Source organism: Meles meles, chromosome 11 (assembly GCF_922984935.1).
Source record: "Meles meles chromosome 11, mMelMel3.1 paternal haplotype, whole genome shotgun sequence".
NCBI lineage: Eukaryota > Metazoa > Chordata > Mammalia > Carnivora > Mustelidae > Meles > Meles meles.
This window is the reverse complement of record NC_060076.1, coordinates 40,274,408-40,290,141: the sequence shown is the minus strand read 5'-3', so window position 1 is coordinate 40,290,141 and position 15,734 is coordinate 40,274,408. Positions and strand designations below refer to the sequence as shown.

Sequence of the window (15,734 nt, the reverse complement as noted above, 5' to 3'; positions counted from 1 at the left end):
GAGGTAAATTCTGTTATCTAACACTATAGAGAAGGCTGAACTGTGCTCATGTATTTCATGCCAAGTTAAGTTTCCACAGTTATTCATTACTTTAATTATTTGAAGAGCTCAGTGGATATTAACATCCAAATCATTATAATAGTGTCTAAAAGGTCAAAACTATCATTATCAAAAACAATTCACATCCTTAGATTTAAAAGTCAATAGCTAACAATTTTCACAGATTCTGTGAAATTTAAAAAAAAAAAATCCAAATACTTCTGTAGTGTTTATAAAGCCATCACTAGGGGAAAATGATAAAAGCAAAAAGAACAAAAATAGCCATGTGGTTTTTCATTTGTGCAGCTGCATTTGGAATCATGGGAATGAATCTAGACTCTACTATGATATTTGTTAAAACACCTGCTTTACCACTAAATGGAAGTTAATTATTTGTGATATATATTGGTCCAAAATGAGTCACGGGGCTAAAATCCAGAGCTGGTACATTCTGGAGGCTCCAGGGGGAAATCTTTCTCTTTTCTCTTACAGCTTCTAGTGGCTGCCAACATTCCTTGGCTTGTATCCACACATCTCCAATCTCTGGTTCAGTAATTAGTAACCACATTAACTTCTCTTCTATTGTCAAATCTTCCTCTCCTCTTCCTTATAAGAATGCTTGTGATTATATTTAGAATACATCCAGACAGCAAGTATAATATGCATCTCAAGATCTTTAATCACATCTGAAGTCGCTTTTGCCATATCAGGTAACATGTACAGCTCTAGGGACTAAAATGTAGTTATAATTGTGGACCCTTGTTAAGCCTACTATAACCCCATAATCATATGAAAACAGTCAAAATACAAACAATGTCCAAATCACAAAAATGACCAAACATCCCCCTGGGTAATATTAGTGACTGATGCTTCTTTATCAATTACAGTGTTAGCCTCACACTTTATCTTCCCCACTTCCAGAGTAGTATTTCTCCAGTTACCCAATCATAGAATTACCTCCACTTCTTGACAGAATCCAATCTTAAGCTAAGCCTTATTTTCTTATATTCTCCCCAAAATCACCTAACAAAAATCCAAATCTTTCTGACATGTCCATCGTTACCATGGTTTGGGTTTCCCTTCCCTGCAGTGAGCAATAAACAAGCCAACTTGTTCAACTACTACTGTGTCCTAGAGGTCTTTGGCTAGAGGGCTTTGACAAATGAAAAGCCACAAAACCTAAGTACGTATTTGAAATTCATATAATTGAAAAGGATTAGAATTAGAATCCTGACTATATTAGAATATTGCTACAATACAATAAGAAAAGGGAAAACAACCTAATATAAGCATTGACAAAGGACATTGACTTCACAAATGAAAAACACTAATTGGTGAAAATAGTAAGAAGAGATATTTGATGTCACTAGTAATTAGGGAAATAAAATTAAAACCACAAAAATAAGTTATAAATTACCATCACCTTGACTAGAGGAACAAAATTTTGAAATTTATATAAATCAAAACAAGCTTGCCTGGTGGTGGATATTAAGGAGGGCACGTATTGCATGGAGCTCTGAGTGTTACACGTAAACAATGAATCATGGAATGGTACATCAAAAACTAATGATGTGGGGGCACCTGAGTGGCTCAGTGGGTTGGGCCTCTGCCTTCGGCTCGGGTCATGATCTCAGGGTCCTGGGATGGAGTCCCGCATCAGGCTCTCTCCTCGGCGGGGAGCCTGCTTCCTCCTTTCTCTCTTTCTGCTTGCCTCTCTGCCTACCTGTGATCTCTCTCTGTCAAATAAATAAAATCTTAAAAAAAAAATAAAAACAACTAATGATGTGATGTATGGTGACTAACATAACACAATAAAAAAAAGAAAGAACTAAACTTGTATATTGCAGATAACAATGTAAATTGGTCAGTCACATCACATAAAAATGGCAATAGGTTGAAATTACATTGTAAACCCCAACAGTAGTTCTCCTGGTAAAGTTTAAAAAAACAAAAAACAAACAAAAACAATGTTCATTAGAGTACAAAATTTTTTTAAAGAATTAGAGCCCATTTTACAGAGATTATAGTGAAAATGAAAGCAATAGCTATAATATGAATATGAATGAAGAAAATTATTAGTAGATACAGTATAATACCATTTTTATAAATTTCACATTGCAAAACTAAGTGTGTTAATTTAAACTATTCTTTTTTTTTAATATTTTATTTATGCATTTGACAGAGACAGACACAGCAAGAGAGGGAACACAAGGAGCGAGAGTGGGAGAGGGAGAATCAGGCTTCCTGCTGGGCAGAAAGCCTGATATGGGGCTCAATCCCAGAACCCTGGGATCATGACTTGAGCTGAAAGCAGAGGCTTAATCCACTGAGCCACCCAGGTGCCCCTAAACTATTCTTATATGTGGTAAAATCATATGTAAAAAAGTAGAAATAGAATCATAAAATTCGGAGTAAGGAGGGGCACACAGATTTTTTTCAATTGTGATTATATTCCATTTGTAGTGGGTATGGGAGATGCCTAGCCAACTATGTATTATTTATATGTATATACATATGTATGCATATGTAAATACATATAAATGACATACATTTAATTGTATGGATTAATATCATACATTTTTTAAAAAATACTCTAATTTGGACCCAGACTTCTCCTTAGCTAAATGTTAAGTAATGTCAATGCTGAGAAGCCTTTCCTTAACTCTAATACTTCCCTGCTCAAAATCTAAAACCGACATTAATTCAGTTTCACCTTTCCCTGATCCCAGTGTTTCTACTTGCAGGGGTCTCTCCAAATTTCCCCCGTAGGCTGAAACCTTAGCAAAAGTACCACATCATTTGTCTAGCTACCCTTATATTTGTTTTAGCCTTTCTCTCCTCTGTGACCTACTTGATTAAGGAATTGTGGCCTCAAACACAAGCAATGTGACTAAGATAATTTGCCAGATTCCCTAACCCTCAGGCTTATGAATTATTTTACTCTTATGGGAGACTATCTGGGAAACACTCCTAGCTCAAAACATTTACTTTTACTATTTCTTTCCCACATTACCAAGGGTCCATATGTTTTAGAATGGGTGTTTTTTTTTCTCCATTTTATTTATTTTTTCAGTGTAACAGTATTCATTGTTTTTGCACAACACCCAGTGCTACATGCAAAACGTGCCCTCCCTATTACCCACCACCTGTTCCCCCAACCTCCCACCCCTGACCCTTCAAAACCCTCAGGTTGTTTTTCAGAGTCCATAGTCTCTTATGGTTCACCTCCCCTCCCCAATGTCCATAGCCCCCTCCACCTTCACCTCACACCAGTCAGAATGGCTAAAATTAGCAAGTCAGGAAATGACAGATGCTGGCGAGGATGCGGAGAAAGGGAACCCTCCTACACTGTTGGTGGGAATGCAAGCTGGTGCAACCACTCTGGAAAACAGCATGGAGGTTCCTCAAAATGTTGAAAATAGAACTACCCTATGACCCAGCAATTGCACTACTGGGTATTTACCCTAAAGATACAAACGTAGTGATCCGAAGGGGCACGTGTACCCGAATGTTTATAGCAGCAATGTCTACAATAGCCAAACTATGGAAAGAACCTAGATGTCCATCAACAGATGAATGGATAGAATGGGTGTTTTGATAATAAAAATTATCTTTTTAAAAAACCTCCTGATTGGGGCGCCTGGGTGGCTCAGTGGATTAAGCCGCTGCCTTTGGCTCAGGTCATGATCTCAGGGTCCTGGGATCTAGCCCCGCATCTGGCTCTCTGCTCCGCAGGGAGCCTGCTTCCTCCTCTCTCTCTGCCTGCCTCTCTGCCTACTTGTGATCTCTCTCTCTCTGTCAAATAAATAAAAAAAAAAAAAACCCTCCTGATTTTAAGTATAATTATGATGCTCTTATCTTAAATTATTCTATTTTATTTTTTGAAGATTTTATTTATTTGGCAGAGAGAGAAAGAGCACAAGCACACAGAGTAGGAGGGAGAGGAAGAAGCAGGTTCTGCGCTGAGCAGAAAGCGGGTCTCAGGGCTCTGTCTCAGGACTCTGGGATCATGACCTGAGCAGAAGGCAGACGCTTAACTGGCTGTACCACTCAGGCACCCCTGTGATGCTCTTATCTTGAATTATAGGATTATTCTAATCTGTATCTCCTACTTGGATATTACCTCCCTGATAACACCTGTACCTTTAGGATGTGGCCCTCAGGTTATCAATAAACATTTAATTTTTGATGCATATTATCAGTATGTAATGATAATGTGTTTAATTCAGCCCAAAGCAATTTTAGTTTCAATATTAATATCTCCCTAAATTAAGCAAATTATTTACCTGATTTTAAAATTACTAAGATTTAAATGAAGTGTCAATGCACAGAACCAATATAAATCTGACCATAAGTGAATCTATTAAATGCTTTTGCAATATATTGAGAGATTTTTCACAGAAGCTCTATTTTAAAATATGAAACATACACTGCCTGAGGTTATGAGTGAGGAAAAAATCAAAATAGCGGCCTTCATTTAAATTGTCCTCTGGCACATAACAGCTGATGTATGTATATTAGAATACTGATTTTCAAACTCTCATAATCAAAAGACCTCTTAACCTTATCACTATTTGTTTGACAACTGAATCATTTTAGTGAGTAAAAAATGAACAGACTTAATAGGCTTAATGAAATGCTATATTAAATAGAAGTAATTTAAAGAATTAACATACAATTCAAAAGGTCTATGGAAATATATATAAAAAAAAAAAACAAGAGACTATGGACTCTGAAAAACAACGTGAGGGTTTTGAAGGGGCAGGGGTGGGAGGTTGGGGGAACCAGGTGGTGGGTAATAGGGAGGGCACGTATTGCATGGAGCACTGGGTGTTGTGCAAAAACAATGAATACTGTTATGCTGAAAAAAATAAATTAATTAATTAAAAAAAAACAAGCATAGAAAAATGTTAAAGCAAAAAAATTGAAGAGGAAATGGCAAATAAATGGGCATCATTGCTGCAGTTTTACTTTACCCCAAACTGCTTTAGAGAATGGCCGTATTTTGTTCTGACATAGTACTTTTTCAAAATGAACAAAAAAAATATGAAAGGCAAAGGAAACAAAAGTGAAAATGAACTTTTGGGACTTCATCAAGATCAAAAGCTTCTGCACAGCAAAGGAAACAGTCAACAAAACAAAAAAGCAACCCACAGAATGGGAGAAGATACTTGCAAATGACAGTACAGACAGAAGGTTGATATCCAGGATCTATAAAGAACTCCTCAAACTCAACACACACAAAACAGATAATCATATCAAAAAATGGGCAGAAGATATGAACAGACACTTCTCCAATGAAGTCATACAAATGGCTATCAGACATATGAAAAAATGCTCATCATCACTAGCCATTAGGGAGATTCAAATTAAAACCACATTGAGATATCACCTTACACCAGTTAGAATGGCCAAAATTAGCAAGACAGGAAATAATGTGTGTTGGAGAGGATGTGGAAAAAGGGGAACCTTCTTCCACTGATAGTGGGAATGCAAGTTGGTGCAGCCACTTTGGAGAACAGTGTGGAGATTCCTCAAGAAGTTAAAAATAGAGCTTCCCTGTGGCCCTGCAATTGCACTACTGAGTATTTACCCCAAAGATACAGTTGTAGTGAAAAGAAGAGCCATCTGTACCCCTGTGTTTATAGCAGCAATGGCCACGGTCACCAAACTGTGGAAAGAACCAAGATGCCCTTCAATGGATGAATGGATAAGGAAGATGTGGTCCATATACATGATGGAGTATTATGCCTCCATCAAAAAGGATGAATACCCAACTTTTGTAGCAACATGGATGGCACTGGAAGAGATTATGCTGAGTGAAATAAGTCAAGCAAAGAGAGTCAATTATCATATGGTTTCACTTATTTGTGAAGCATAACAAATGACATGGAGGACATGGGGAGATGGAGAGAAGTGAGTTAAGGGTAGTTGGAAGGGGAGATGAACCATGAGAGACTATGGACTCTGAAAAACAACCTGAGGGTTTTGAAGGGGCGGGGGTGGGAGGTTGGGGAACCAGGTGGTGGGTAATAGGGAAGGAGCACTGGGTGTGGTACAAAAACAATGAATACTGTTAAGCTGAAAAGAAATTTTAAAAAAGTGGAAAAAATAATAAAAAATAAAATTAAAAAAAAAAAGAAAGAAAGGATGAATACCCAACTTTTGTATCAACACGGACAGGACTGGAGGAGATTATGCTGAGTAAGTAAGTCAAGCAGAGAGAGTCAATTATCATATGGTTTCACTTACTTATGGAGCATAAGGAATAACATGGAAGACATTAGGAGAGGAAAGGAAAAGTGAATTGGGGGAAATCGGAGAGGGAAAAGAACCATCAGAGACTGTGGACTCTCAAAAACAAACTGAGGGTTTTGGAGGGGAGGAGGCTGGGGGGGATGTATTGGGCATGTATTGCATGGAGCACTGAATGTGGTGCATAAACAATGAATCTTGGAACACTGAAAAAATAAAATAAAAATAAATAAAAATTAAAAAGGAGATGAAACAGACCAAGCATTTAGAAAAAGATGCAACAGAAAACTCACTCACAATATTCAGAGAATCAAGAGAATCAAGATCCCAAACCCAAGAATCTACTCTGAAGGTTTGTGCTTGTAGCAACCAGTAAGACACTGCTCTGCTCTTTGAGTGCAAACCAGAACTGTCCTGCACCATCACCTAGGACAACGTGCTCTTCCCTTCCACACTATTCCTTTGCCTCATGTTTCTGTTTTGTGTACTTTTAATTTAATTTTAATTTAGAGAATTCTATATTTTTGAGACATGGTATTCTCTTTTCTCTTATAACTGTGAATAAAACAAATGAGTAAATGAAGATGGGATTTTAAATATCTCCTTGATTTAAAAGTAACACCAAATGCAGTTGTGCTAAGTTTGCTTTTTTGGACAACCTTTTCTCACTATAAACACTCTCCCTGGGTAATTTTATTCATTCCATATGGGCAATTGTATCTGCATATTGATGAGCCTCAAATCTTTATCATATCCTTCTCCTAAACTTCAGATCCATGTATCTGAGTAGGTACTGTAATTTTTCAGACACCTAGAGGTACCTAAATTTCACATCTATCCCAAATCAAACTGGCCACCTTTCCCCACATACCAGATTGTTCTTGATGATTATCTTAGCATTTAGAAAGGCCATTCACTGTATTGCTGAATCCATTAAGCAGGACATAATCTTAACACCTCTTTACCTTACCTTCCAACCTTTTCGGAGATTCTTCTACTCTGGATATTGTAATGCACCATACAATTTGATCTTCAGTACTGAAGGATCTAGAATCTAGAAAAACTGCATGTTGACAGTCCCTAGAGGTCAGTTCTCCTCAAGGATTGCTCTCAGATGAAGACATCTCCCCATGCTCACCACCTTCCTGGGGCCAGCCTGCTACCTAATAACTACTCCATGCATATACAGAAAGGCCAACCACATTGATCCAGAGTTGATCCTGCCCAGAACAACTCTAAATGCTCAGCTCAGCTGGAGCTAAATCATGTCTTGATGCTGAACTGCAGTTTAACTCTACCCTCTGCTCAATCCACTTCTTTTTCTGCCCCCACAGATGTTATTTATTCTCAACAGCTCTGACTCCCTAATCCTCTTCCTGAAAGCTCCTTGCCACCTGAGTCAGTCTCCTGAGAAAGCCAATCTGCAATACCTTCCAACTCAATGTCCCAACTATATTTTGAGTGTATCTAAAATATCCACTTCCTCATCCAAGTATCTCACATTTATCTGCCACCTGGATCTCTGCCACCCCTCCAATCAGTATTCCTTTCTTCAGACAAAAAGCACCTTTGAAAATGTTAATTTAATGACATTAGCTCCATTAAAACTTTTTAGTAGTCCACTGCATTTAAGATAATGTCCAATCTCTTTAAAATGGCTTTTCATGGTCTGTTCCCTGATTACCTCGCAAGGCTGTGCTTAATCTTCTCATCCCATAGGTCCTCAGACCCTCCTTTCAACTCTCTTCTTTGCTCCAGATACCGTAAATTTCTTTTATCAAGTGATATAATATAGAGACATAACATAGTGTAATGTTTAAGGACCCTGACTCAGGAGGCTATCAGATCTGGGCTTCACATGTAACTAAACAACTGCATCTGTAAGACCACCAGCAAGTTATTTTCCTACCCTTATCACATGATCTGTATGTCTAAAATGACATAATAAAAGTTACTTCAAAGAGTCATTGACGATTAGCTCTAATTAGAAAGTAACTAGAAAGTACTAAGTTCAGATCTGATGCCTAAGTGCTTGGCAAACTTCCCAGCACAAACCCAGTAACAGATATGTTAACCTCATCATCATCATCATCATCAGTCATTGTCTTTCCCCACTCAAAGGCTCATGACTTTGGATGCCAGGTTCTTTTCACCCACTAAACCTCAGGTCATGCAGCAGCTCTCTGGGAACACTTGCTGGGCCCACTTAGGTTAGTTGTAATTAATATGTGGTCACATTCCTTGCTATATTTTCCTTATGTTGATATTTGAAGTTACTCATAAAAGAATCTTAGCTAGATCGTTAATCATGTTTGTTTTTGCTTTGTATATAAGGGTCTAGCATAGTACCTGTTTTATTCACTTCATTGCATAACTGACACAATGTATTATTCCATACATACTTTCTTTTCAAAGGCCTTTTTGAATTAAAATCCAGTAACATTTTTAATGTTTTAGAATGAACCTCAGCTAATGATATAATTCCTTGGGATATACTATAATTACAATCACATTCATAATATGTAATAGATGAAATTCATTATAAAATTACAATGCTGGTTTTTAAACTGAAAATAAAATGCAGATTTTGGAAGAATTACAAGTACATGAATACATATCTATTGAATTAGATAAGGAGATAAAAACTTCATAATCAAGATCACTGAGACCCTAGTTCTCAACTGGGGAGCAGCAGAGGTTGCCAACTAGAGGACACTTATTAAAGTCTACAGACATGGTTGCCATAGCTTTGAGGGGGGAGCAAGGGCTACTGGCATCTCTAGGGTAGAGGCCGGGGCTGCTCCCCAACAGCCTACAATATGCAGGACAGTCTCTACCAACACTAATAGTACTAAAGTTGAGTAACTGTGGTTAGAGTAAAGAAGACAGCATTTAAAGAAAGACAGGATAAAAATTCAAAATGTCTAGAGTGTGTTGTAAAGTCACAGACTTTGTAATGAGATATTTTAAGAACAAGAATGGTGATCTTCTTTCCAACTAGCTGAAGAACTTGATTATGGATGTTGCTTACTGACCCTTATAAAAGACATTCCAATAGCTAATTTAAAATTAAATTAAATGTGAAAATTAACGTGTACACATGAATTTAAAAGAGGAAAAAAGGAAAGAGATGTAAATAAAATTATGAAATTATAACAGCTGAAAAGGCAAATGCATAAATGCAGTCACATTATATATTATTCATCTTACAAGACACAGTCACATGCACCACCAAATGTCTTAACCAGTTTTACGCTAGAAGATTAAAGCAAACTGTTGCCACCACAAAGTGATACAACTTCAGGACAATTTTTTCAATAAAGTAATTATAAAGAGGATTTTAAAATATAAAGGAGTTCATTTTATTTTTTAGGAAGCTCTTTAATAAAAGTACCTATAGTCAAATTGAACAAATACCTGTGTAGATAGACAGCTGCCATGAAATACTGTATTAGGTAGCAAAAGCACTGTTTCAGTAGAATGTTTCCTCACTCATCCTAATGAATAATTCACATAAAGCTCTTTTCTCATCATTGACGGCTAACATGGCTTAGCTAAGTCCAAATGAATGGTGAGTTAATGAAAAAATAAAGCCATGTGCAAACTGAGCTAAGCCAGATTTTTGCTATCAAAGCAAAGTGAAAATTTGAGACAATTATGAGAAATTTATATATATATATATGTATATATATATCATGTAATTATGTAGTACCAAATTACCATATATATTTTTCTGCATTCAACTTACTTAATGTCTTCTAATATTTGTTTTCTCAAATATGAAATATGGATACTAATATATTTTATGGTCATTGGTAGTTTAAAATGTATGGATACTCAGTGTTTCCTAATGATGTAGATATTCAATAAAAGTTAAAATTTATAGTACATAGTAGAGCATTCTCAAAAGTTTAAAGTTAAAAGCTGACACTTCTGTTTGCTTTTTTTTTTCACTTACCCACCATGTTTCTATAAATGATGAACAATGTCTCCTACTTAATCAGAAAAAAAATATAACTTCTTAGAGAACAGGGAGCATATCATTTTTAGTCAGACACACAGAGATCTGTTGCCACATCCTTTAAAAGAACCATCCAATCCAGTTCACTTTTTTTTTTTTTTTAACGTCTGAGGGCTCTTTTATGTTGCCTTAGATCATTTGAGCGGCAATAACAAAATATCATAAACTGTGTGGCTTACAAATAACAGAAAATTACTTCTCATAGTTCTGGTTCCTGGAAGTCCAACATCAGGTCATTAGCAGATACAATGTCTAGTGAGGTCCCACTTTCTGGTTCATAGATGGTATCTTCCCGCTATGTCCTCACATGGTGAAAGGGGGCTAGATCCTACTGGATTCTCTTTTATAAAGAAACTACTTCCATTAATGAGGACTTCACCCTCATGACTTAAGCACTTCCCAAATGGCCCATCTCTTAATACCATCATCATCTTTGGGGGTTAAAATTTCAACCTATGAATTTGGAAGGCACACAAGTCTTCATACCATAGTATATGCACAGAGTCTAAATAGCATCCTTCTTAATAGAATATTAAGAATAACAGGGTCATTGTATTTTTTTTTAATTTATGAAGGATTCAGATGAAAAGGGGAGCTGTACTTTGAGGAAGCAGCCAGAAGTAGGATATTGTGGACTTCATGCCACAGACACATTATCATATTCTCATAAAGTCAAGCCTATCACGGAATCTTTACTGTTGGTTGTGGTGGTACCATATAGTCTCCCCAACCTAATTTCTGCTTCAGTTGACCTCTGCTTTTCAGATTGTAACATACCGCACTCCCCAGTTACCACCATCCCCACAGCTGGACACTTCTATTGCTTTCACTGGATGCTAAAGTTCCGGCAAGACACAAATACTTCTGCAAGGTACCATTACTGTTTCTCAATTTACCTCATCCATTTAAGTCTCACAGCTTATGTTCAGTAATGTAACTTCCTTAAGTAATACTGTCTCACCCGGGTCCCTTTGCCAAGCATCCTTTCTGGTATGCTGCTGCTTATAGTTAGCTTCTGCCAAAGACTTCCTGTAAACTTCACACTCCTGTGGCTGTTGTGCACTATACATACTACAGTGAAGGAGGAGAAATGGTTCTGTCTTTTCCACCAATGTTTTAATTCCTATCAGGAAGTAGCATATTTACATATCTCCTATATCCAACATAGTAAACTTGTATTTCCTATATTTGCAAATGAGTCCTTCCAATCCTAGCTGCTTCACAAGACACAGACACAAGTTCACTGGAAGTTAAACATGAGGTTCATGGGTGTGAGATGTCAATAGGTGACCCAGTATACACGGTAATTGTAGCATGCAGATAAAGGCAAAGCTTGCCTCTGCTACCGGCTCCTCAGGGACTCTTTGCCAGGCAGGGCGGTTCAGCTGAACTGCTCTTTTCTATGTCTTCAGAAATGAATCATAGGACCTTCTAATATCAGGAAAATACTGCACTTGCCTTTTTCAAACACTGTAGAAGCTGATATAGACAGACAATCGTGTGTTACTTTGATTCTGAAGTTTTCAATATTCAAATCCAACAACTATGCTGACCTTACCTCCTTGGCTAGACCATGTGACTGAGTCCTTTTTTTCTTTCAGCTCCAGGAAGTAAGCAGAACCAGAAAACCACCTGCCTAGAATTGGGTGTGGCTGATAGTCATCATTCTGTCTCTCTACCAATACATTGTTGGTGGGAAAAAATGATACAATTAGACACCTAGGCTTTTGAGATTTAACAACATCTTTTAAATTTCCCAGAATTGTGGCAGAGTCTCAAAGGTAAGTGGCCTTCATAGTTTTATTGCCATAGTAAAAAGAAACATTTTGGGGGCACCTGGGTGGCTCAGTGGGTTAAAGCCTCTGCCTTCGGCTCAGGTCATGATCCCAGGGTCCTGGGATCGAGCCCCACATCGGGCTCTCTGCTCAGCGGGGAGCCTGCTTCCTCCTCTCTCTCTCTGCCTCTCTGCCTACTTGTGCTGTCTGTCAAATAAATAAATAAAATCTTTAAAAAAAAAAGAAACATTTTTTTGGTTAATATGGAACAATTCAGGAATCTGTACATCATCTTTGCACAGGGGCCATGCTAAACTTCTCTGCATCATTCCAACTTTTACATATGTGCTGCCAAAGGAGGCACCCTCCAGTAAAAATCCTTAGGTCCCTCCTAGGAGCAAAGTTTGACTACTGGGTCAAGCTGATCAACAGACTCTTCCTTTTCAGAAAAATTTTTTTCCAGTTTTTTTTAGGATATTTTTATTTCTAAGTTCCATGTCTATCTCTGAGATACACTGAAGCTGGAATCTTCTTTCACATTATGCCCATCAAGCTAAAGATGAATACTTGCTTTACTGCTGCTTATGTTTCCCCACTTTTGTAACAGAAAAGAATAAAAACATCTGTAAGTTTGATTCAGAGCTTTTCAAGTTGACTGGAAGATGGACTTCGTCAGAATGACTTATCTCTTCAGTAAACCAACTTAGAGAGAAAGATCATACAAGAGCTGAAATGTCAATTCAGTTGGGATATGTGACAGAGAACAATATAGTGGTGAGATTAGCTGCATTTTCAAATAGAAAAACTAAGCTGCAGGATATTATATACTGCTTTTACTTAAAATTGAAAGTAACCTAAAGAAACCTATGCATTTTTAAAATGACTTTAATTGGTTCATTTTACACCAGGAAGTCAATGTTTGTTAGATTATTAAAAAAAGATATCATATAATGATAGAGGTCAAGTTCTTTTATAAAATGTGTTTACAATGAAAAATTTACTACAGTGAGTATATTTTCAAGGCACAAGTTAGTGAACTATAATGCTTTGGGGGTCTTAGAATAATAAAAATCAAGAACTGGTAATTCAGTATGACAAATGCTTCTCTTTTTAACAGACTGCTAAAAATTCTCATCATATTTCATTTTTATTCTCTTATTAGCCCTCATTCAAATGTAAAAGTATGGTGTGGGAAACGAACCTTAAATAGAATAGAATACTCTTAGCTTTCTGGAAAATTATACTAATCATGTTATCTTATTGTCCAATTAAATAAATCATCTTTCCTAGTAGTAGTATAATGACATTATCACCTTTTTACTACCTCAGGAACAAAATGTACAGCTCAAACACTTCCTCCAAACAAAAGAATCAGCCCAAGCCCAAAAATGTCTGAATTTGAGAAATTAGGTATGTTAAAAGCTCTTCACCTTAAATCAAGAATTTTTACTTGATATTCATTAATAACCTTGAAATGGCACATATTTTGTGTGCCTGTGTGCATTTGAAATTTTTGATGAAAAGAATTCCTAAGTTCAATCAAATTATCAAAGTAATCACACAAAATGCTTAAAAATTATTCTCTCAATCATTTCTGGATTGAAGCACTACAATGCCCACTTCGATCAAATATCAACTAGTGTTGAGACTTAAAATAAACTCATGACAAAGATTTCAAGAAGCATCAGTTTTAGTCAATACAGCATAGATGATACCAACGTAGCAGTTGTCTCATGACTCCTGGGTACAATTTCTGACATCCCAGCCCCTCTGCACTAAGGAAAGGTGGTCATAGGAGATGGGACTAAGTCAACATGGACCACCTCAGCTCAGAAGAGTTATCAACTCAGAGGTACCTCAACAAAACAGGATTAGTTCCCATTCTCTACTATACTGCAACAATCCCGGTTACTCTTCACTTGATAAATAACATCTACAATAACAATGCTGCCTGGCTCAGTACATGGTCCTTAGCCAGGTTCTCATTTATCTTGAAGTCCATGTACTCTCATAAATGTCTTGAGATAGGATTATAAAGAGGATACACCAAGTTATTGGTCCACTGGCCAGAAGAGATGTAACAGATCTTGTAAGATTAATGCTGCCTTGTTGACAACAAACTCTTCTATCACTGTTAAGCTTCTATCATTGTCAAAGAGCACTAGGCTTACCAAAAAATAGTGGGCCACTTCTGCTTTCTCAGAGACTTAAAGTGATATGGATTTAAAGACTTTCTGATGGATAAACCCAAATAGCCTTATCACATGTAGAGAGTTCTTTTCTTCTCTAATCAAGGTTCTTCCCTGACGATCACAGAGCTGTCTAGGCTTAGAATGTAAAGTTTGTTGAAGCCTTTTTATGCTTATGGTTAAGTTCTGGACCTGACTCTCAACTTTTCCTCACCTAAAGCTACAGGAATGCCGTGACCTATTTATATGTCCCCAGAAGGTCCAATGGTTTTTACTCTGAGCTTTTAATTGATGATTTTTCACCTGCCATCTTTTATTATCTTTTTTCAGAACATTAATGACCTCCATCAACAAGTATTTTCTTTTCAATTACTTTATCTCCTCAATATCTCACAGATACTAGATTTGTTCCCAAGTGGAATATTCGGTTCACCACCAGTTAAATTTGAGCAACAACATTCCTACCTTGGGCTACTGTCTATTCATACCCAAACCAACTACCAGGGATTCTCCTTGCCAGCCCCTGGCTGTTGATAATTCCAAAATTCCTTCACATCTTCTTTCTGGACCCAGACCTAGCACTGTCTACAACAAAATTTCCTGGTATGCAGACTCTGAAGTGGATTTGAGTACAGTGAGCTTACTGGGCTGTGTTCTTGAAGGGTAACAGGAGGAAATAAAATCAAGCTGAGGAAGAAACTGGACTGTACAGTGAGGTCACACAAAGCCTCCTCCATTCCCATGAGGAGTTATAAAGCAAGAACAGCCCTTCAGAGCTGCCCCATGTGGGGACATGGAGCCAGGTTTATATACTCTCACACTAAGCAGTAACAGATTTCAGAAGGAAGCATTACCCCAGGAAAAGTGGCTCTCTCTGGCTGAAGGCAACTCCCAGAAAATTGCCACATGAGGCTGTCCTATCATCTGAATATTTAAAGACACCCCCCCCCCCCCAAATTCGTATGTCAAAATTCTACCTGTGAAGGTGGTGATTTTAGGAGGTGGAGCCTTTGGGAGGTGATCGGGTCATAAGGAGGGAGGTCTCATGATTGGGATTTGTACTCTTGTAAAGGAGACCCCAGAGAGCTAGTTTGTTTCTTCCACCACATGAGGACACAGCACCATCAATAAACCAAGAAATGGACTCTCACCAGCCACCACACTGAATCTGCTGGTGCCAAGATCTTTGCTTTTATTTCCCAGCGTCCAGAACTGTGAGAAGTAAGTGTTTGTTGCTTATAAGCCATCCAACATATGGTAATTTTGTTACAGCAGCCCAAATGGACTGAGATAGGCTGTCACCCTGCAGTACTCCAGCAACTGGTGGAATCATTCCTTTAGTTCTATAAAGTAGTAGGAGGTTACAACACCGCATACACTAAAATGGTGCAATTAAATTGAATAACTAGTACAGTCATCAGTGACCAAATGTTTGATAGTTCTGCTCACTGATGC

The 15,734-nt window shown here is 37.4% G+C and overlaps 1 non-coding gene across 1 annotated transcript; it reads right to left on the bottom strand.

The window, feature by feature from the left end:
• Positions 1-12,347: 12,347 nt before the first annotated feature.
• On the bottom strand, positions 12,348-12,454 carry LOC123953660. The gene has a single exon (XR_006820923.1). It is a non-coding gene; the product is annotated as a U6 spliceosomal RNA (small nuclear RNA).
• Between the last annotated feature and the right edge of the window lie 3,280 nt (positions 12,455-15,734).